We start from the raw sequence: 23,646 nt of genomic DNA on the forward strand, positions 1-23,646 counted from the left end.
CCATGAGGAGGACTTGAAGCTTTAATCTAAGGGAATGAGACACTTTTGCAGGGTTTTAGCAGGAGACTGACGTTATCTGATTTACATTTTTGAAAGATCACAGAGTGATCTTTTCTCACTGCTCAGAGGAAAATAGAATGGAAGAGTGATGGCAGGGAAAGCAGGAGTGATTGCAGCTGTCTAGACAGGAGATCTGGGTGTCTGGGCTTGAGCAGGACATGTAGTAATGGTTGAAATGGAGTGAAGTAAGTATGAGTGAATGATTACCTATTTTGCTAGGGATTGGCTTGAACATTTACAAGCTGCCATAGTTGAGCAACGTCTCTGCCTCCATCCAGCTACAGATGGTGCCTTCCTTTATTTCTAGTTTGAGAATGTTTTACCCAAGAACTTTAACTGCCCAGGAAGCACAAAGTCACCACTGTTGGTTCCTGCTTTTAGTTCACTAAGCTAATGGAGTGACTACTATAGTTTGCTGGGCTTATCAAAGGCAGATTTTCAGGGGACCGCTGTCTCCATCACTAACAGTTGTTTTTGACATTCTGGCCATATTATAGATAGTACAGACCCTGAGGATCACAGTGCTCATCTCTCCCAGGTGGGTGACATTTAGAATGATTATTGTTCAGCAGTACTCAGGCTTCTACTAAATGGTATGACAGAAGGAAGAATTTTGACTAGCAGCAAGATTAGATGGTGGAATGGATTGCCTGAGGAGGTTATGAAGGTTCCTTCAGCCAGATAAGCTGCTGAAATATGAAGACTTTATGTTGCAACGTGAGCAGCATCCGTACATTCTAAAAGGGGGGACAAGAAAGCAATTTAAGTGACAAGATGAGCAGAATGGAAGGACATTTTCAATGCTAGGTCATGGGTGGCTGCCAAACCATGCAAGTGGGGATTGCAGGCCTGGCTGGGCCAGAGGGTGAAGAGAGATGCTAGAATGAATGACCAGGGAGGTAGTTACTGTGAATTATGAGGGCAAAGCCAAGGTTATTTTGAATTTAGTTTCTAAAACCAAAAGAGAAGACAAAGATAAGGTCAAGAGATAGGATAGTTAGTCAAGTGTGAAGCTTCAGAGGTTCAAACCAGGCAGAAGACAGTATCTGGAGAACTATGGTCTAATAGTTGATATGTGACTAGGCTTCAGGCCTGGAAGAGGAAAATCAGTAGACATAAAAGCACCTGAGTTGGATATCTAGGTGGGTTGTTCAACCAGAGTGTGCCAGGAAACCCCAGAACTGGCACCCACCTGCCTTCTGCCCTGCTTTGAAGATTCCAGGAGGGATATATAATAAATAAAAAATAAAATAACACAATGCATAAATAAATTAATTTAAATAAATAAATAAATCACTGTAATATTTTTTATACAGACAGTAATTGGGACAGATGTTGTTGATGTAGAGAGAAAGACACCTGCAGCTTTGCTTCACCATTTGTGAAGTTTTCCCCCTGCAGGTGGGGACCAGGGGCTTGAATCTGAGTCCTTCTGCACTACTCCTGGCCTCAGTAAACAATTTTTAATGCCAAATAAAATAAATAAATATTTTATTATTTAAAATATAAAAAACTTATTTGAAGGGAGACAAAAAATAAAAGACAGGAAGAAAGAGAGAGAGAAAGAGAGGGGGAGAGAGGTGAGGAGAGGGAGAGGGAGAGGGAGAGGGAGAGGGAGAGGGAGAGGGAGAGGGAGAGGGAGAGGGAGAGAAAGAGCGATAATACCAGAGCGTTGCTCAGCTCCAGCATAAGCTGGTGACAAGAACTGAACCGAGACTTAGGGAGGTGGAGCAATGGAGCAGCAGCAGCTGTGTTTCTCTCATCTAATCACTCCGGTCAACTAGAAATATCAAAGTAGATCACCTAGGACCTAAACAAGGTAGGACTAGAATGACTTCCGGAACACACCAAGCCACCAGTGAGTGCAAATGTGTGGCTCCTGGACAGTGAGGAGCTTAAGGAGAGACTGAACAGCAGTTTACCAGTTGAGGCACCACCTCCAGTCTGTTCTACCAACAAAAGGACTGCTGAAGGGAGGAAAGGACTCCCCTAAGACTCACCAAATGCAACTGTGAGTCTCCATTGCTACTGCACTCAGAGGCTTGAGCAGCAGAGAGGAGAACCTGTGCTTACATCTGAGAACAGAGAACTGACAGGAAACTCAGGAGAAAAGCTACACCTCAGTGGCCGAGCAGTGGGTCTGTATAGTAGGAGCCTTTCCACGTTGTTCTCCTAACAATAACATGGTGAATAATTGCCTCAGAAACTACTATAAATGGGACTTGTTTAGGAACTCACAGGGCCCAATAGTGTTGCAGAGCTTGGCAAAAAAGCTGAATTGGGACCGGAGCTTTGGATCCTTGGGTTGTGAGAGTCTCTTTGCATAACCACTGTGCTATCTCTCCCCCACCCTGATTTATCTCTTGGTCAGGAGTGAGTGATTAAGCTAAGAAGCCTACTTATAGTTTAAAAACCCTCAGGCTCCCATAGCCTATAGGGAAGAAAAAGAATGAAAGAGGCTTTTAACAGCCTCTGTGCTCCAAGTCAGGGATTGAAATAATATTGAAACAACTGTTAATTTCCACAACTATGAACTCTTTAAGTACCTCTTTAGACACAAGTCAATCCAGGCAAGAGTGATCAGTAATTTGAAAAGTATTGAAAGAGGGACCTCATAAAACACTTCTTCTTCTAGCGTTTGCCCTTATTCCGTAGCCAGTCAACAGGTCAGGTTGAAAGCTGGCAGGAGCTGCTTGTTGCTGGCTTTGAAAGTGACTGGGATCCATGTGGATTCAGTCGGCTAGGTAGGATCGTCAGTTTCCCCAATATAGAATGGTTAAACCAATAAGAAGAAATATTGGAGAAGTCAATCAGGACAAGAGGCCAGCTTCTTCTTCTTCTAGCATTTGCCCTCCTTCCGTAGCCAGTCAACAGCATCAGGTTGAGCCTGATGTAAAGTTTCGAGACCTCCTTTGAATCTGGAGAGGTGGCAGTTGTTGACTATGTGGGTCATAGTCTGTCTGTAGAGGCAGGGGCAGTTCGGGTCATCTCTGGCTCCCCAGCGATGGAACATAGCGGCGCACCGGCCTTGGCCTGTTCGATAGTGATTGAGGAGGGCCCAATCATAACGTGCTAGGTCAAAGCTGGGTTGACGCTTGCAGGGGTCTGTGATGAGGTGTTTGTTCTTTACCTCAGCTGACTGCCAACTCTTTTTCCAAGAGTCTGGAACAGAGAAGTTCAGTGTAGGCGTAGGAGACCAGATTAGATGACGAGATGTCAAGCGTTGAACAGGCTGGGCGAAGATATCTGTGTATATTGGCAGGTCTGGTCGAGCGTAGACGTGGGAAATGAACTTAGATGATGCCGCATCCTGACGAATATCTGGCGGGGCGATGTTGCTAAGAACTGGCAGCCATGGAACCGGGGTGGAACAGATGGTTCCAGAAATTATCCTCATGGAGGAATATAATTTGGAATCGACCAAGTGGACATGGGGGCTACGGAACCATACTGGGGCACAGTATTCTGCAGTGGAATAGCATAATGCCAGAGATGATGATCATAGTGTGGAAGCGCTCGCACCCCATGAGGAGCTGGCCAGTCTTGCAATGATTTTATTCCTTGCACCCACCTTTGCTGCAGTTTTTATGAGATGTTCATGAAATGACAGGGTACGATCGAGAGTAACGCCAAGATAGATTGGCTGGGCTTCATGCCGGATTCTCGTATCATCAAGCTGCACATTAAGCTCACGCAAGGCTGAGGCATGGTGTAGATGGAAAACAGATGATACCGTTTTTGCAGTGCTAGGGATTAGTCGCCATTTTTTACAGTAATCATATATCAGAGACATGTCTTTCGTGAGTGTCTCCTCGAGGATGTCAAACTTGGATGCCTGAGTTGCACAGCAGATGTCATTGGCGTAGATGAACTTCCTAGAAGAAGTTTCTGGAAGGTCATTGATGTAAATATTAAATAGCGTAGGAGCCAGAACAGAGCTCTGGGGGAGGCCACTTGAGACAGGTCTCCATCTGCTAGACTTGTCACCCAGCGGCACCCGGAATCTTCTGTTTTGGAGAAGAAACGATATAGTGTTGGCCACCCATGGAGGCAGGCATCTTGAGATCTTGACTAGGAGACCACGGTGCCAGACCATGTCATAGGCTGCTGTGAGATCAACAAAGACAGCACCTGTCTTTAAATTCTTCTGGAATCCATTTTCAATGTAAGTGGAGAGGGCCAGGGCTTGTTCACAGGTAGATCTTCCTGGGCGGAAACCAGCTTGGGCGGAAACCAGCTTGGGCGGGTGATAGGAATTTCTCTGTAAGAGGAGAAATTCGTGACAGAAGCAGCCTCTCAAGGAGTTTGTAACACACGGAGAGGAGAGAAATTGGTCTATAGCTGGCAGCCACTGTTGGGTCTTTCTTTGGTTTCAAAACTGCTATTATCTTCACACGACGCCAAATTTTGGGCATAGATTCAGATTCCAAGATGTGGGACAGGAATGTAGTGAGCCACTTCTTTGCCGCGGGGCCCAGGTTAAGAATGAGTTCTGGGGTGATGTTATCATAGCCAGCAGCTGTTCCCGGTTTAACCCTCTTCAAAGCGTCTTCTAGTTCAGACAGTGTAAAGGGAGAGAGTTTTGGAGATGGACAAGATAAATGGAAGTGGGATGACCACTCATGGGAAATTTCTCTTTTCCAGACTGGGTGGATCTTAGCACGTCCAACTTGAGTTAGGTGACTGGCCACTGAGTTTGGAGATACGGGAGGATGGGAAACGGGAGAGGGTTGGCTACCGGCACCCAGACTATGAAGTAGCTTCCAGGCCTTCCTACTTGAGTGGGTGAAATTCAGACTTTCCGTGAGTTGTTGCCAGCGGGCTTAGCGTGCTGCATCCAGGGAGGCAATGAGATGGTCAGCCACATCTGGGTCGCCCGACTCATCATACTGCTTTAGTAGTTGCTCGCATTCAGCATCAAGACAAGGTATATAGTTAGCACATCTCCAACGAGGAATAGCTTGGGAAGCTGCTTTGAAGATGGCTTGGTGGAAGCGCCTGTAGGAATCTTCAGAGGGGATAGAGTTAATTGGAATTGCAGGAATAGATTTGTTGGTAAGATCACTGAACAGACGCCAGTTTGCTTTCCGAAAGTTCCATCTTAGTTTCTCCAAGCACAGAATCAGTGGGAGCTGGAGACCAATGTGGATGATAGCTTGGCGGTGATGACTGTGCAGAAAGATCTTGAGAACTTGTCTCGTAGCGGGAAAGGCTTGGCCATTGACTGTGCTAATCCAGCACAGGTCGGGTGATGAGTCTTTATTCCATCTAGCACTGTGAAAAGAGCCTGGCTGTTTGGGACCCTATAATAGGGAGAGGTCATCTGCTGAAGCCCAGTCGGCTAAGATAGAGCCATCAGCATGAGTGGAGGAATATCCCCAGTCTTGGTGATGAATATTAAAGTCTCCAACATAAACGGCTGGGTGATTCGGGATAGGCAGGACCTCATTATCCCATGAGGCACTGGGAGGGTTATATACGTTGACGAGCTGAATAGTTCCAATTGTATTGGAGTCGTAGAAGGTCGAAGAGGCCGTGTGGAAAACGTCCTCAAGATACGATTTAGCGTAGATGGCTCGGCCGTGTTTAGGATGGAGATTATAGCATATTAAATCGAATCCACTGATGGTGAATCGAGCAGCTTCATCAACTGCTATATGTGTTTCTTGTAGGCAAATAACATCTGCCTGATGCTGTATCACCAATTGACCAATAAGAACGCGTTTGGCAAAGGACAGCCCCTCAACATTAAGTTGGAGGACTTGAAGAGCCAGACCAACAGCTTGAAAGCTGTCAGGAGCTGCTTGTTGCTGGCTTTGAAAGTGACTGGGATCCATGTGGATTCAGTCGGCTAGGAAGGATCGTCAGTTTCCCCAATGAGTGGGTACTCACGGGATGCACCACGGGAAGGTCGATCCAATGCATCCCAGAGGCCAGCTAAAAGCCCCCCACAGGTTGTTGGGCCACAAATTGTGAGATCAACATCCAAATGCTTGTTAAGGAAATAGTCACAGGAGTTAGTAAAGATATTGAAAGAATTGTCATCAGAAATGCAGAAACAACAAATGAGACTCTGGAAGAAAATACTAAGTATCTCAAGGTTATTAGAGAGCTGAAAGCTGAAGTAGCTGAGCTAAGAACACAACTAGCTGAACAAGCTAAAACAGTATAAGAACAGGGTAACAAAATAGATAAACTCCAGAAAACAGTAGAGGGGAGAGAGAATAGAAGAAATTAGGCTGAAAACATAATTAGGAAGATAGAGGACAAATTAGAGACAACGAAAAAAGAAGTAAGAGACCTCAAAAAGAGATTAAGAGATACTGAAAACAACAACAGAGACATATGGGATTACTTGACAGGAAATGATATATGCATAATTGGCTTATCAGTGGAAGAAGGAGAGGGAGGGGAAGAAAGCATTTTCAGGAAATAATAGCTGAGAACTTCTCTAGTCTAGACAATATAAAAGACATTAAAGTTGAAGAAGCCCAGAGGGTTCCAAACAGAATAAACCCACACTTAAAGACACCAAGACACAGCCTGTTTAGAATGGAAAGGAATAAGGGTAAAGAAAGGAACCTGAAGGCTGCAAGAGAAAAACAGTGTCACCTACAAAGGAAAACCTATAAGATTAGCAGCAGACTTCTTCATACAAACACTACAGGAAGAAAATAATGGCAAGATATCTGTGCAGTGCTCAATGAAAAAGGTTTTCAACCAAGACTACTGTATCCTGCTAGACTGTCATTCAGACGAGATGGAGGCATAAAAGCCTTCTCATACAAGAAACAGCTGAAAAAATAAACTATCACCATGCCTGCCTTGAAAGAAGTTCTGAAAGTTCTCCAATAAACAGGCAAACCACCATAAGTATGCCATATATCATAACATTCTAAAAATCTACAAGAATGGCATTAAAATATCTTCAATCTATGATATCAGTAAATATAAATGGCCTGAATTCACGTATTAAGTGGCATAGAGTAGGAAAATGAATAAAAAAATACAACCCAACAATATGCTGTCTACAGGAAACTCACCTAACTCAACAAGACAAACACAAACACAATGTGAAAGGATTGAAAACTATCATGCAATCCAATGGCCCACTAAAAGGGCAGGAACACTATATCTGACACAGTAGACTTTAAAGTAAATAAAATTTTAAAAGGTAGGGATGGACATTACTTAATGCTCAGAGGATCAGTCAACCAAGAAGACTTAACAATTATTAACATCCATGCACCCAATGAGAAGCCATCTAAATATACCAAACATCTGCTGAACCAGATACATCAATACATTAACAGAAACACAGTCATAGTAGGAGACTTCAACACCCCACTCCCTCAAATTGACAGATCATCCAGGCATAAAATCAATAAAGACATGAGGGAGCTAAATGAGGAGATACATAAACTAGAACTATTGGACATTTACAGAATCATTCAACCCAAGAAACTGGAATACACATTCCACTCAAGTCCACTTGGTTCATTCTCAAGGATAGACCATATGTTAGGCCACAAAGACAGCATCAGTAAATAAAAGAGCATTGAAATCATTCCAAGCATCTTTTCAGACAACAGTGGAATTAAACCAACACTTAACAATCAACAAAAGATTAGTAGTAGTCTCAAGATGTGGAATTTCAGCAGTACACTACTTAACAACTATTGGCTCAAAGAGGAAATAAAGGAAGGAATCAAAATGTTTAGAAGTTCAAAAATGAAGACACAGCTTTCAAAATACTTGGGACACAACTAAGGTAGTACTGAGAGGGAAGTTCATAGCCATATAAGCACACATTAGGAAATAAGGAAAAGCACAAGTAAACAACCTGACTGCACACCTTAAAGACCTAGAAGAAGAAGAGATCCCTAAAGCAATCAGATGATCAGAAATAACTAAAGTTAGGGCAGAAATGAATAACACTGAAAATAAGAAAACCATACAAAAGATCAACAAAAGTAAACATTGGTTCTTGAAAGAGTGGCCAAAATTAACAAACCTTTAGCCAGACTCATAAAACGTAAAAGGAAGAAGACCCACATAAATCAAATTGTAAGTGAAAGAGGAGTTATCACAACAGACACCACAGATTCAACATATCATGAGAGGCTTCTATGAATAACTATATGCTACCAAGCTAGAGAATGTCAAAGAAATAGATGATTTCCTAGATATCTATGAACTTCCAAAATTAAATAAAGAGGAGCTAAATAATATGAACAGGCACATCACAGCTAACAAAATTGAAAGAGTTATAAAAAAAAATTCCCAAAAATAAAAGTCCTGGACTAGATGGTTTTACAAATGAGTTCTACAAAACCTTCAAGGAAGAGTTAATGCTTCTACTTTTAAAAGTCTTTCAAAAGACTGAAGACACAGAATACTCCCTTACAGCTTCTATGAAGCCAATATCACTTTGATACGAGAAGCAGACAGGGACACAACCAAAAAAGAAAACTATAGATGAGTATCTCTGATGAACATAGATGCTAAAATATTGAACAGAATTCTAGCCAACCAGATATAGAAGTATATTAAAAAGATTATTCATAATGACCAAGTGGGGTTTATCCCAGCAATGCAAAGTTGGTTTAATATACATAACTCAACCAACGTGATCCACCACATCAACAAAAACAAGACCAAAAACCACATGGTCATATCAATAGATGCAGACAAAGCCTTTCACAAATCCCAACATCCCTTTATGATCAAAACACTACAAAAAATGGGAATAGATAGAAAATTCCTCAAGATAGTGGAGTCAATATATAGCAAACCTATAGCCAACGTCATACTCAATGGTGAAAAACTGTAAGCATTTCCCCTCAGATCAGGTGCTAGACAGGGTTGCCCACAATCACCATTACTACTCAACATAGTGTTGGTCGTTCTTGCCATAGCAATCAGGCAGGAGCAAGGAATTAAAGGCATACAGATTACCAGAGAAGAAGTCAAACTCTCCCTATTTGCAGATGACATGATAGTATACACAGAAAAACCTAAAGAATCCAGCAAGAACCTTTTGGAAATAATTAGGCAATACAGTAAGGTATCAGGCTACAAAATTAACATTCAAAAGTCAGTGGCATTCCTCTATGAAAACACTAAGCTAGAAGAAGATGAAATCCAGAAACCAATTCCTTTTACTATAGCAACAAAAACAATAAAATACCTTGGAATAAACCTAACCACAGAAACGAAAGACATGTATACTGAAAATGATGAGTCACTACTAAAGGAAATTGAAAAAGACACAAAGAAGTGGAAAGATATTCCATGTTCATGGGTTGGAAAATTAACATAATTAAAATGAATATACTACCCAGAGCCATCTACAAATTTAATGTTATCCCCATCAAGATCCCAACCACATTTTTAGGAGAATAGAACAAATTCTACCAATGTTTATCAGGAATCAGAAAAGACCTAGAATTGCCAAGACAATCTTGAAAAGAAAGATCAGAACTCGAGGCATCACACTCCCAAATCTCAAATTGTATTATAAGGCCATTGTAATCAAAACTGCTTGGAATTGGAACATGAATAGACACACTGGCTAGTGGAATACAATTGAAAGCCCAGACGTAAGCGCCCCACATCTATGGACAGTTAATCTTTGACAGTTGTTCAGACTATTAAATGGGGGAAAGGGTGTCTCTTCAACAAATGGTGTTGGAAAAAATGGGTTGAAATATGCAGATGAAACTGAACCACTATATTTCACCAAACACAAAAGTTAATTCCAAGTGAATCAAGGACTTGGATGTTAGACCAGAAACTATCAAATACTTAGAGGAAAATATTGGCAGAACTCTTTTCTGCATAAATTTTAAAAACATCTTCAATGAAACGAATCTAATAACAAAAAAGACTAAGGCAAGTATAAACCTATGGGACTACATCAACTTAAAAAGCTTCTGAGCAGCAAGAGAAACCACTACCCAAACAAAGAGACCCCTCACAGAATGGGAGATCTTTACATGCCATACATCAGACAAGAGTTTAATAAATAAAATTTATAAAGAGCTTGCCAGTATCAACAACAAGAAAACAAATGGACTCATCCAAAAATGAGGAGAGGATATGGACAGAATATTCACCACAGAAGAAATACAAAAGGCTAAGAAACAAGTGAAAAGATGCTCAAGTCTTTGATTGTCAGATAAATGCAAATAAAGACAACAATGAGATACTACTTTACTCCTTTGTAAATGTCATACATTAGAAAAGATAGCAGCAGCAAATGCTGGAGAGGTTGTGGGGTCAAAGAATCCATCTTGCACTGCTGGTGGGATTGTAAATTGGTCTAACCCCTGTGGAGAGCAGTCTGCAGAACATCTCAGAAGGCTAGAAATGGAACTACCCTAATATCCTGCAATTCCTCTCCTGGGGATATATCTTAAGGAACCTAACACACCCATCCAAAAAGATTTGTGTATACCTATGTTCATATCAGCACAATTTGTAGTAGCCAAAACCTGGAAGCAACCCATTTGTCCAACAACAGATGAGTGGCTGAGCAAGTTGTGGTATATATACATGATGGATTGCTGCTCCGCTATTAAAAACTGTGACTTCACTGTTTTCAGCCCATCTTGGATAGAGCTTGAAGAAATCGTGTTAAGTGAAATAAGTCAGACACAGAAGGATGAATATAGGATGACCTCACTTTCAGGCAGAAGTTGAAAAACAAGATCAGAAGAGAAAACACAAGTAGAACCTGATCTGGAGTTGGTGTATTTCACCAAAGCAAAAGACTCTGGGATAGGTGGGGTCGGGGGGAGGAGAGTACAGGTCCAAAAAGGATGGCAGAGTATGTAGTGGGGGTTGTATTGTTATGTGAAAAAATGAGAAATATTATGAATGTACAAACTATTGTATTTACTGTGGAATGTAAAACATTAATCCCCAAGAAAGAAATTTTTTAAAAAGGAGTTGAACCTGGGACCTCTGTGGCATCAGGCATGCCACGTGGAGCTCTAACAGAGTGAACTATCTCCCCAGCCCTGAGAGATGGAGTTTCACAACATTTTGTTTCTTCAGTACGGTTCTAATACTTCATTTAAAAATATTTATTTATTTATTCCCTTTTGTTGCCCTTGTTGTTTTATGCTTGTAGTTATTGTTGTCATTGTTCTCATTGCTGTTGGATAGGACAGAGAGAAATGGAGAGAGGAGGGGAAGACAGAGAGGAGGAGAGAAAGATAGGCACCTGCAGACCTGCTTCACCGCCTGTGAAGCAACTCCCCTGCAGGTGGGGAGCCTGGGACTCAAAATGGGATCCTTACACTGGTCTTTGAGCTTTGCGCCACCTGCTCTTAAGCCGCTGCACTACCCCCCAACTCCTGTTTCTAATACTTCTGAGGTGAGAGGGCATCAGTGGGTGATCTATGTATGTTTCTGTATTAGATGAACAGCTCTGTGACCTGGCAAGCAAGCTGGGAGCAAAATAAAGTTCACAGAATAATCACAAAAAGGAATTACTCTGCCTCCACCTGCATTTGTCCCTCTTCAATGCGTTTCACCAACTATTTCTCAGAGTTCTGTTACAGAGGTTTGTTAGCAGAATCCTTTCATCTCCACTATTTTTCTCCTTTCCTTCTCTGGTTTCCTATGGTTAGACTCTGCTGCCAAGTCTTCTGATGCCCACAACAAAGGCGTTTATTCAGTCAAGCAGCTGCTGAGACTATTTCTGCTGTCAAAAAGCTTGCTTACCACCCAACTGAAAACACTAAAGCCAATGTCTCTGATATGGCCTGTGTACACAATGCCACATGGATATTTTAATGAAACAGTTCTTTGAATTAGTACTTACTCTTACAAAAACCTTCTACTTAGACCTCAGGCATGGCTTCTGGCAGCTGTATCATAAGATACCAAAAAGTAGCCTCTGGTAGGTATTATTAGTTTTTGTTATTCTTGTTATTATTTGTTTGGGGCATCTCTAATAGTTTCTCACCCACTTCGCCCTTCAACTGGTTATGTAGACTCTACTACTAGTTTTAGAGAGTGCGTATATCAACTACAGCTAGACAATTACAGAACACCAGTTTCCCTAGCCACAGTGATTAGACCAAATGATAGGCATAACATAAAAATGGCCAGCCAGAAATGATCTCTAGTACAAAGTCATAAACTCTAGGAGACATAAGTTCTTGTTAAACTGTGGTTGGTGAGTGGCCATGTTTCACAATATGGAGATTAGCTTACAGTTAGAGAAACTGAAACAAATGAGGTAACAATAGAAACTTCCAAAGATAACATATAGATAAAGAGAGCTTTGATAATGTTGAGTAGCCGGCTAATGAGGATTCCTCTGAGCACCTCAGTCTTTTTACAAGAATTTTGAACCAATAGTCTTTTCTTTTACTTAAGGTAGGCCAAGTCAGGTTTCTGTTATTTCTTACTTTAAAATGACCAGTTACAACTTGAGAATTGTACTAAAAATGTTTCCTCTACTTCATCATGAAGCTGAGCAGAATTATGTGCTATTTTTTTCTTCCACTAGGACTAAATCATTCTTTTAACGAAAAGTATTTATATATCTGTCTGAAAGAGAGAGAAGGAGGGAGGGGAAAAGAGATAGGAAAAATGTTGGCGACCTTGGGAGAACTACTATAGTTGTCAATGGAGGGGTTGGGACACAGGCTTCTGGTGGTAGGAACTTTATAGAATTATACCCCTATTATCTTACAAGTTTGTAAATAAATTACTAATAAAAAAAAGAAAATGAGAGGGAGAGATAGAGAGAATGAGAACTGGAGCATCACACTGGCACATGTGATGTCTGGAAATGAACTTGGGACCCCATGTTTATGAGTCTAATGCTTTATCCACTGTGCCACATCCTTGGCCACAGGATGAAATCTTTCTTCTTTTAAAATTTCTTTATTGGGGGATTAATGCTAATGTTTTATATTTGACAGTAAATACATAGTTTGTACATGTATAACATTACTCAGTTTTTGACATAACAATACAACAGCTACTTGGTCCTCTGTCATCGTTTTTTTTTAATTTCTTTATTGGGGGATTAATGTTAATGTTTTATATTTGACTACCGTTTGTACATGTATAACATAGTTTGTACATGTATAACATTAGTCATACTATGTACATGTATAAGATTATACATTACTACATTATACATTACTCATACTATGTACATGTATAAGATAGTTTGTACATGTATAACATTACTACACAGTTTGTACATGTATAACATTACTCAGTTTTTTGCATAACAATACAACTGCTACTTGGTCCTCTGTCATCTTTTTTTTAATTTCTTTATTGGGGGATTATTGTTATCCATTAAACTGTAAATACAATAGTTTGAACATGCATATCATTTCTCAGTTTTCCGCATAACAATACAACCCCCACTAGATCCTCTGTCATCCTTTTTGGACCTATACTCTCTCCCACACCCACCTCAGAGTCTTTTACTTTGGTGCAATACACCAACTCCAGTTCAGGTTCTACTTATGTTTTCTCTTCTGATCTTGTTTTTCAACTTCTGCCTGAGAGCGAGATCATCCCATATTCAGGATGAAATCTTTCTTGAGAATTTCCCTGGATTTGTAAACAAATAACACTCCAGTGACTATATTGATCTCTGTTGAGGTCTATCACTTAGACCCTCCAGACAGACACAAGGCTTACGTGAATCCAATTTAAGCTGCCAAGTTGGGCCTCATTCACATAGCCCTCCATTCTTTTTGTTTGTTTGTTTGCTTGTTTACCAGAGCACTGCTCAGCTCTGGCTTATGGTGATGCAGGGGATTGAACCTGGGACTTTGGAGCCTCAGGCATGAGAGTCTCTTTGCATAACCATTATGCTATCTACCCCTGCCCAGCCCTCCACTCTTTTAACAGATATTTATTAAACTCTTGCTTACTATGTGCTAGACACTTCACAGGAACTGATACTACAGAAGCAAGGAAAACATGCATTCTGATGAGAAATAGATAAGGGATAATTGCATGTATAAAACAATCTTATCAGTATAATGAAGAGAAACAGGGTGAGTTATTATGGAGTGATGGGAGACAATATTATGCTCTTCAAAACTGTAATGTTTGAGAAGATCGTCCAGAGAGTGGGAAGGCCTGAGAGAAGTGAATCATGTCTGCTATTTGAAAGAAAAGTATGTTAAATTAGGAGAACAAATGCTGGGAAATTGTGCCAATGCAGTCACATCTGCCATGTTGTCCCCTCAGGCTACTGCTAGTTCCCGAGAGAGTTGGGACATTCTTGGAGTGCCTGTTCAGCCATGTTGTGCCCTCAGGGCATTGTCTATATCCCCGTGATATTTGGAGTGCTTTGGTTACTCCTCCCCCCTCCCATTCTCACGAGAGTTATTATCCTATCCTGGAGTGCTATGGTTACTCCTCCCCCTTCCCATTCTCATGAAAGCTGCTCCTATAAAAGCCTTCTTCCTCACCTCGCTCTCTTGCCATCGCTTCACTCTGGTGTTCAGACGCAGGAAAGGTTACTGCATGAGGCGGCCATTTTTGCTACCTCCACGTGGCCCAACCTGCTTCTTTAGCATCCAACTCTGAGGTGCCAGCGCAAATAAAGATTTGTGTTTCCTCTTCGCTCCAGACCCCTCCTCTCTCTCTTCTCCGCAGCTCACACACAACAACATCTGGAGCCCATCATGTTCCGCACCCACGCCCCACTGGGTGGCCCGGCCTGAGGTCCCCGAAAGCCTCCCAGACACAGGTAAGTGGCATCTGCCCACCTCTGTGGCCCCACGTTTCCCTCCACCATGGGAATTTTTTCGTTTTATGAGGAGGTGTCCCAGTTATTATCTCCTTCTGCCCTGGGACACATTCGCGCTCTCACAGACGGTTTAATTTTCACTACCCCTTGGATTTTTATAACTGTGGTCGCCACTTACAAGATATGTACAACGTGGTCTGCCATGAGGATAAGTGACCTTGAGGCTGAGATACGAGAGTTAAAGCACATGTGCTTAAGACTCAGATGCCCTCAGCGATCAGCAGATAGACCCAGAACTTCTGTTCCCACAGACACGTACACGTGTTCGGAAGCTCCTCCTCCAACCCTGCCCCCTGCTGCCCAGGGTTCAGCTTCTCCTGAGATACAAGAGTTAAGAGACATGTGCTTACAACCTAAACGCCCTAAGTGATTCGCAGTCAGCACCCAAACTTCTGTCCCTGCAGACACGTGCTCAGTTCCTTCTGTGGCTTCCATGACCCCTTCACCTGCTGTCCCTGCAGACACGTGTTCGGCTCCTTCTGCAGACATGTGTTTGGTTCCTTCTGTGGCAGGCACGTCTTCAGTTCCTTCTGCTTCTCTGGCCCCGCCCCCTGCTTCCCCTGAGGCTTCCAATTCTCTAGCCCCTCCTCCTACCGCCCCGGTTTTGGCTTCCTCTGAGGCTTCTGCTTCTCTGACCCCACCCCCTGCTGATACGTCATCATTAAGAGACCTAGTGGCTGAGGTACGGGAGTTAAAGGATATTTTTCAGCATTTAAGTACTTTAAACCATGTGCAGTCCACCCTGAGAGCTCCGTCCCTGTAGATATGCATGTAGTTTCCCCTGCATCCACTACAGCAGTTTCCACGGCACCTTCCACTTCTGTAGCTCCCTCTCCCGCACCATCAGACCACATCCACACCTTCCTGGTAAATGTGGCCCCTTCTAAACAAAACCCTCAGCCATGGCAGCCATACTCCTCTAAAGAGCTCGGAGCACTCAGGCAAGTAGTGAATTCAGGGAGGACTGAATTCAGGGAGGACTAAATTCTCGCTCCATGGACCAAGTCCATTTTAAGGAGTTTTTACCACCATCTTAACACGCCACAGGATTGGAAGGACCTGGCTCGTGCTGCACTCCCAGACCCACTCTACCTACAGTGGAAGGCATGGTTCCGCTATGAGTGCTCTATACAGTCACAGGAAAATAGTAACAAACAGGTAGAATGGGATTCTGATGCTTTGTTTGGAGAAGGAGCTTATGAATCTGGAGCTCAGCAGGCAGAAGCCAGGTTTCCAACCGGTTATTTTGAACAGGTACACATCTGTGCAACACAAGCATGGGAAAGGGTGACCTCACCCAATGTAGATTCATCAGTTCCCATTAACTCTCTTCCCCAAGGCACTGATGAATCATTGGCAAGCTTCATCTCAAGGGTGAAGACAAGCTTAGAGAGAAAGGTTTATAATCCTGACGTCCGCTCACTACTTCTGCGTTCTATTGTCTGGGAAGGCATGACACCACAATTCGGTCAGGCATGCCTTAATCTTAAACACCTACACCCTGATAATTGGATTTTAGAGACACAGGAACTTACATCAGGCAATTATGGGGCACCTGCTACGACACAGGTTTATGCAGTTACCCCACGTAATCAAAACGGGGCCTGCTTTCAGTGCGGTCGCCAAGGACATTGGAGTAACCAATGTCCTGATAAGCTGTGACCACGCTTCCAGTCAGGGAAGCCATGCCTCCAGTCAGAGCAACCCCGCTTTCAGTCAGGGAGCCAGAGGCCACGTACTGTTTGTCCAAAATGTCATAAGGGGTTTCATTGGAAGAGAGATTGTTGGTCCCAATTTCATAAAGATGGTTCGCCCCTGATTGGTACAAATTCGGGGCCTGAGATTTTGTGGACCACTTCTGTTTTAGAACGGGGTCACCCTTCTATGACAGTAAAGATTGGCAATATTCCTTTTAAATGTTTGATTGACACGGGAGCAGGAAAGATGATTTTAAGGCAAGCAGAGGTTCCCCAAGATTGGGAACTCCTCCCTGGTCCCAGTATACATGGAGTAGGAGGGATGACCCCATCATTTCACACACGAGATTCGCTCATGTGGAAAGACCCCGAAGGTTCTACTGGACACTTCGGCCCTTTGGTAGCTAATATTATCACCAACCTACTGGTCAGGGATCTTCTAGAATGTCTTGATGTTAGGATATCCACAGATGCCTCTGCAGAGCGTAACACCGGCTCCTGCGAGACCAGGTCTAATCAGCACCCCCAATACTAACTGCCACTGTTCGTAGCCAAACACCCACTTAAGCTGGCTTTCTAATGCGCCTGTCTGGTGGAACAGTGGCCTTTACCTAGGCATAAACTAGAAATTTTAAAAGAGCTCATCCAAGAGCAGTTGTCCTTGGGACACATTCGCTATTCTCGAAGCCCATGGAATACTACTGTCTTTGTGATTAAAAAGCACTCGGGAAAATGGCGCCTTCTCCAAGATCTCCGTGCAGTTAATAAAACCATGCAGGTCTGGGGCTCCCCCCAAAGGGGTTTGCCTCTTGCTTCTGCAATTCCCACAGGAATTCCAATCATAGCTATTGATATACAAGATTGTTCTTTCTCTATTCCCTTGCATCCGCAAGATTGTAAATGTTTTGCCTTCTCTGTTCCTTCTATTAATAACGCCAGCCCTGCCGATAGATTTGAATGGGTAGTGCTGCCCCAGGGCATGGCCAATATTCCTACAATTTGTCAAGAGGATGTTAAATCTGCCCTTTTTCCATATATCCATAAGGGCCTTAATGTTTTTAATTACATGGATGACGTATTAATATAGGGAAAATCAGATACAGATCTCTATGCCTTACGTGATTTTCTCATTCCTGCATTAAAGAAAAGTGGCCTTAATGTAGCTCCTGAGAAGATACAGCTAATTCCTCCAATATCTTTCTTAGGTTCAGAGATTTCTTTAACGGAAATTCATCCCTTAAAACCTAATGTCACCTTTCCTTCTAACCTTACTCTTGCTTCTTTACAAAGTTTTCTAGGAAATTTAAATTGGCTATCTGCCTACAAGCTGCCTCCAACCACTGTTTGACCTGTTAAAAGGAAATAAACAGCCCTCCTCAAAACGTAAGTTAATTCCCGAGGCCTCCTCGGCACTGGAAAGGGTTAACCTGGCCCTCCAAGACATGCACCTTGTTCGATTCTCCCCCTCCTCTCTGGTAAACCTTCTAATCTTTAACTCCACCCCCACAGTAGTAGGGGCATTGTGGCAGAACCATGGGGTTCTCGAGTGGCTTCACATGCCAGTAGGCGGAGCTCCAAGACTCCTCACTGAGATATACGCGTTAGCATTCATGGTTCGCCAAGGGAGAAATAGGTCTGTGCAGGTCTTAGGGAAAGAACCGGATTTAATTATTCTGCCCTTTTCTCTCACAGATACAGAGTGGCTTATATGCCATCATTCCTGCCTTGCCATAAGCTTCGTGGGGTTTCCAGGACAAATAGATAACCATTTTCCTTCTAATAAATTGATAGCTTCTTTACCTCTTCTGCCTCTACTAGCACCTAAACTTTTCTCTCGAGATCCCATTCCTTCTGCTCCTACAGTCTTAACTGATGGTGGAAAAAAGGGAGCTGCTACCCTTATATATTACCTGGTCAAACAACCCCCTAAACCTCTCTTTACTGTGCTTCCTGAGAATTCCCCTCAGTACAAAGAACTTTATGCTGTTTTCCTTGCATTAAAAGCTGTACCAGAATCCTTCAACCTTTTTTTCTGACAGTGTGTATACTGTTAATTTACTTCCATGGCTTGCTCGTTCCTATGTGAAAATTGATGACAACCCACTTTCCCCTCTTTTGATTCAAATCGCCTCTATGCTCTCTTCTCGAACCCAACCACTATATATTCAACACCTTCATTCCCACAGCCCTCTTCCTGGTGCCCTGTCCGAAGGGAATGCTGCAGCTGACCACCTTGCCTCCACAGGAGCTCTCCTTGTCCCTGTCTCTGATCCTGCTGACTTTCATTCCCTAACCCATGTTAATCTTAAAGGCCTTCAAGCTCGATTTCCTGATGTTCCGTTACCATAATTAAAACATATCCTAGCTACATGCTCTTCCTGTGCAAGTCTCATAAAAACACCTGCTATTCAGACTCTTGGTTTTAACCCCCAAGGCTTAAAAGCTAATGCTATTTGGCAAATTGATGTCACCCACATACCAAACTTTGGCAAACAAAAACATGTGTTTGTCTCAATTGATACCTTTTCTAAATTTATGTGAGCAACAGCTCAGATAGGAGAAAGTTCTAAAAAGCTTAAAAGCCATATGCTCTCCTCTTTTGCTGTGATGGGCTTGCCTCTTCAACTGAAAACTGACAATGGACCTGCATTTACCAGCAAACAATTTAAAGATTTTTGTTCCCTCTGGAACATTACTCATATCACAGGCATTCCCTATAATCCACAGAGACATGGCATTGTGGAGAGGGCCCATCAAACCCTTAAGGCTCAATTAAATAAAGATATAGGAGGAATGTACCCCCCAATATCCAGCTAGCAAAAGCCTTAACTCCGTTAAATCTCTTTAATATTTACAATAACTCGGACTTGCCTCCTATTATTCTTCACTGGCAAACACCATCTATTCTCCCATCTATTAAGGTCAAATGGAAAGACCCACTTGATAAAATTTGGAAAGGTCCTGACCCTCTATTGACCAGGGGAAGAGGTTTTGCATGCATTTTCCCAGATAATTACTCTAAACCTGTCTGGGTTCCTGCCCACCATGTCTGACAATACCCTCATGATGTCACTGTTATCCCTGAAGAACAAGAAATACAAGAGGACTAGCTGCAGGATACATCCCAGGATTCCTAATATGACATGGCAGAACCTACAAAAGTTTGCTCACAGAGCCCTCTCTCCTACGCCTTTCCTGAATGTCTTATGTTATGACTGGCCAGTTGTGTTTTGTGAGTGTGTTGAATGACCAAAAATTTTTGTATGACCCATCTGCTCAGAGTACTCTAAATGTTAAAACCATTGTCACTAACATGCGTTAACTCTCTAAGCAACCTGAGTCTGTTTATAGTCCAAAGTCAATTATAGTAAACCTCTAACTTGTTACAAGTTTTTTTTTTCACAAATAAGTGATTACAGCTATCAAGCCTTCATATGGGGAATCATCTGTTCATATGGTAAGGTATTAAACTGTAAGAAGTTCCTCCATATCCAACCTATGTGAATTAACAACATTCACATATTCTTGTACACTTAACTGGTGTATCTTGTCTTGCCACCATAGGCCTGCCTTTGTCAGCCAACAATTTAAAGATATTTCCCTTTATAACATCACCCATGCCACGGACATCCTTTACTACCCCCAAAGACAAATGGCTGTTCCCCTGGACATCACATCCACTGACTGCTTCCCTTAGACTTAAGATGTGATCCCACCTCTTCATACCAATGGATACATTCCCCCTTCCTTACCTGTCTACCCTTAGTTGTGGGACCCTAGCTTGTTTTACTTCTTCTGCTCACAATAGGTCCTATAATTATTTTTTTTCAACGTTTTAATTTATTTATTAATGAGAAAGAGAAATAACCAGATATCTTTCTGGTACATGTGCTGCCAGGGATCAAACTTGGGACCTCACGCTTGAGAGTCTAACGCCTTTTCCACTGCGATGCCTCCCAGAGCACGGTCTTATAATTCTTAACAAGCTCATGGCCTTTTTGCGGCAACAGATTGATCCCATAAAGATGCAACCTATACAAACTCACTATCATAGGCTGGACATGGCAGAATATTGAGTTGCTGTGGAGGATTTGCCCCCCTCCATTAGAACGTCCACCATGTAGAGGGCTGGCTAGCCAATGACGGGTAAGAGGAAACTAGCTCTATCCAGTCAACCTAAGACAGGGCACCTGGTACTACTGGGCAAAAATGACCAGGTGTTCCAATGACGGGTAACACGGAAGGCTGATCCCCAACCTAAGACAGGCACAGTCCACCCTGCCACAAAACAAAGTCTGCCAAACATCAAAACATGATATAAGACAGGGGGACATGTGGGGAGCCACATGTGCCCTCAAGGTTGCTATTGGCATGGCCATAGAGTTTATGTTAAAAGATAGTTCCTGGGAATTGGGCAGTGGTGCAGTGGGTTAAACACAGATGGCGCTAAGTGCAAGAACTGGGTTGAGGATCCCAGTTTGAGCCCCCAGCTCCTCACCTGCAGGGGAATCACTTCACGGGTGGTGAAGCAGGTCTACAGGTGTCTTTCTCTCCCCCTGTCTTCCCCTCCTCTCTCCATTTCTCTCTGTTATATCCAACAACCACAATATCAGCAATAACAACAATATAATTACAACAATAAAACAACTAGGGCAACAAAAGGTAAGATATCAAAAAAAAGGGATAAGATATTTCATGCTTCCCTACACCTTAGAGTCTTTGTTAAAAGATAAGTTCTTTTTCCACATGAATATACAATAATAAATGAGTAGGAAAGATACATCCCCCAATACTCGTTGGCTAAGGCACCAAACCTCTTTTTCTATAAAGGATTCAAATCAGATGCCCTGCTAACCACGAGAAGCAGATTGTTTGTGTTTCTTCCACAGGAATCCCGGATAAAACCATCTGGACCCCTGCACACCCTGACATCACCCACTAGATGGCACGACTACAGTGGCACCCCCCCCCCAAAACCCTAGATGTCACCTGACGCGATCTTAAGAACCTGATTCAGAGACTCCAAGGACAGAACTTTTTTACTGTCTGTCTGCCTTTCCTGCTTCTGTTTTGCCTGTCACATTTTGGCGGTTCCAGCTCACAATCTACAGAAAAGCGGAATTCCAGAGGCTGACCTTCCTCATGCAGCATTTAATCCCCTGCCATTTCTCTCCCTATTCGCCTACTTTGGACTGAGACTTCTACCGGACTTGCTGATATACCCTTTGGGCACTTTAGACAATTTTACAGCAGCTTCCTTCCCTTCACGTTGCTGGTTTTTCATAGACTGACACTGAGTAGTTCATAGACTTTACACACTGTTGCCCTGGGCATTAGATAAAAGGAAAGGGGCAGACGCTGGGAAATTGTGCCGATGCAGTCACATCTGCCATGTTGTCCCCTCAGGCTACTGCTAGTTCCCGAGAGAGTTGGGACATTCTTGGAGTGCCTGTTCAGCCATGTTGTGCCCTCAGGGCATTGTCTATATCCCCGTGATATTTGGAGTGCTTTGGTTACTCCTCCTCCCTCCCATTCTCACGAGAGTTATTATCCTATCCTGGAGTGCTATGGTTACTCCTCCCCCTTCCCATTCTCACGAAAGCTGCTCCTATAAAAGCCTTTCTTCTTCCTCACCTCGCTCTTTTGCCATCGCTTCACTCTGGTGTTCAGACGCAGAAAAGGTTACTGCGTGAGGCGGCCATTTTCGCTACCTCCATGTGGCCCAACCTGCTTCTCTAGCACCCAACTCTGAGGTGCCAGCGCAAATAAAGATTTGTGTTTCCTCTTTGCTCTGGACCCCTCCTCTCTCTCTTCTCCGCGGCCCACGCACAACATCAAACAAATAATACACAAGCCATTCAGAGGGTCAGGTGTGTGTGTGTGACACATTTGAAAACAGCAAAAGATACCAGTGAAGAGAGATACACTAAAGGACAAGTGATAAGAAATCAAATCATCGAGGTAGTGCCAAACTGAATTGCAAATGGCTTTGGTGGTCAGGGTAAGAGATCTGTAATTTTTTTTCTAGTAGTGGTTGGAAGCTATGGGAAGGTTTTGATCTGGGGTTTGACAGTACTATCTATATTAGCTTTCCATCTGTGGTATAGATAACCATCTATAGGCAGCAAGAGTGGATGCAAGTGAGCAAGGCAAGGAGACTGCTACATCAGTCCAAGTGAGAGATGGTGGCACGCGAAAGGATGGTGGCAGCAATGGAAGCAGTGACAAGTAGGCAAATTCAGCATTTATTTAAAGAATAATCACATAAAACTAAGAAAAATATTTTGGTGCAATGATAGGATGTGAAGTGTGAGCAAATGCCTAGTATTTTAACTAGTATTGATATTTTGACCCAAACAGTTATGAATTTGAATTGAACTAGGTGAAGCAGGAACTATGTATTGAGATTGAGAAAAAAAGGGTTGAGAGGTGGTGGGAATCACAAGTTTGAATCACCTGTCAAATTTGAAGTGCCTGTTAGACATCTGAAGGCAGATGTGGAGAAATCTGAGAAAAGAAGTACATGTCAAACAAAGAGTTAGGATGAAAAGGGTCACTTTGAGAGGTAATATGAGTCCTACCTAACTGCACACATGCGTAACACATCCCACTGCCAATACTTGAAAGGAGAGCATATATATATTTCCTTCTCTTTTCTTGTTATCTTTACAACCAGAGCTTTGGGGAAAAAATGAAGCTGTATTAACAGGAAGGGGTTTTGCTACTATAAATCAAGGTAGGTAAAGGGACAGAGACTCTTCTGGAATAATAATAATCCACGTAAAGCAGGCTAAGAGGATGTCAGCATCAGCAGTGTGTTTCATCATCTGTTTCACAGTTATTCCACCCTGAGGCCAGTCTATGGGCAGGCCCTCATCTCTCTCCATCTCCTCCACCCACATGATTCTCATTTCCCTTCAGCATTGGAAGTGAATGGATTCTAGAGACCCACATCAGAAAGGGAAGCTCCCACAGAGGTCAAGAGAGAAGAAGAGACAGTGCAAGTTCAAGCCTAGTCTCCACTGAAAATCTCTCTCTCTCTCTCTCTCTCTCTCTCTCTCTCTCTCTCTCTCCCTCCCTCCC

At 42.7% G+C, this 23,646-nt stretch overlaps 1 pseudogene; it reads right to left on the bottom strand.

The window, feature by feature from the left end:
• Window positions 1–719: 719 nt before the first annotated feature.
• The window catches only part of LOC103120250 (large ribosomal subunit protein uL29-like), a 29,932-nt pseudogene continuing 7,005 nt past the window's right edge, over window positions 720–23,646 (bottom strand).

Source organism: Erinaceus europaeus, chromosome X (assembly GCF_950295315.1).
Source record: "Erinaceus europaeus chromosome X, mEriEur2.1, whole genome shotgun sequence".
NCBI classification, from domain to species: domain Eukaryota; kingdom Metazoa; phylum Chordata; class Mammalia; order Eulipotyphla; family Erinaceidae; genus Erinaceus; species Erinaceus europaeus.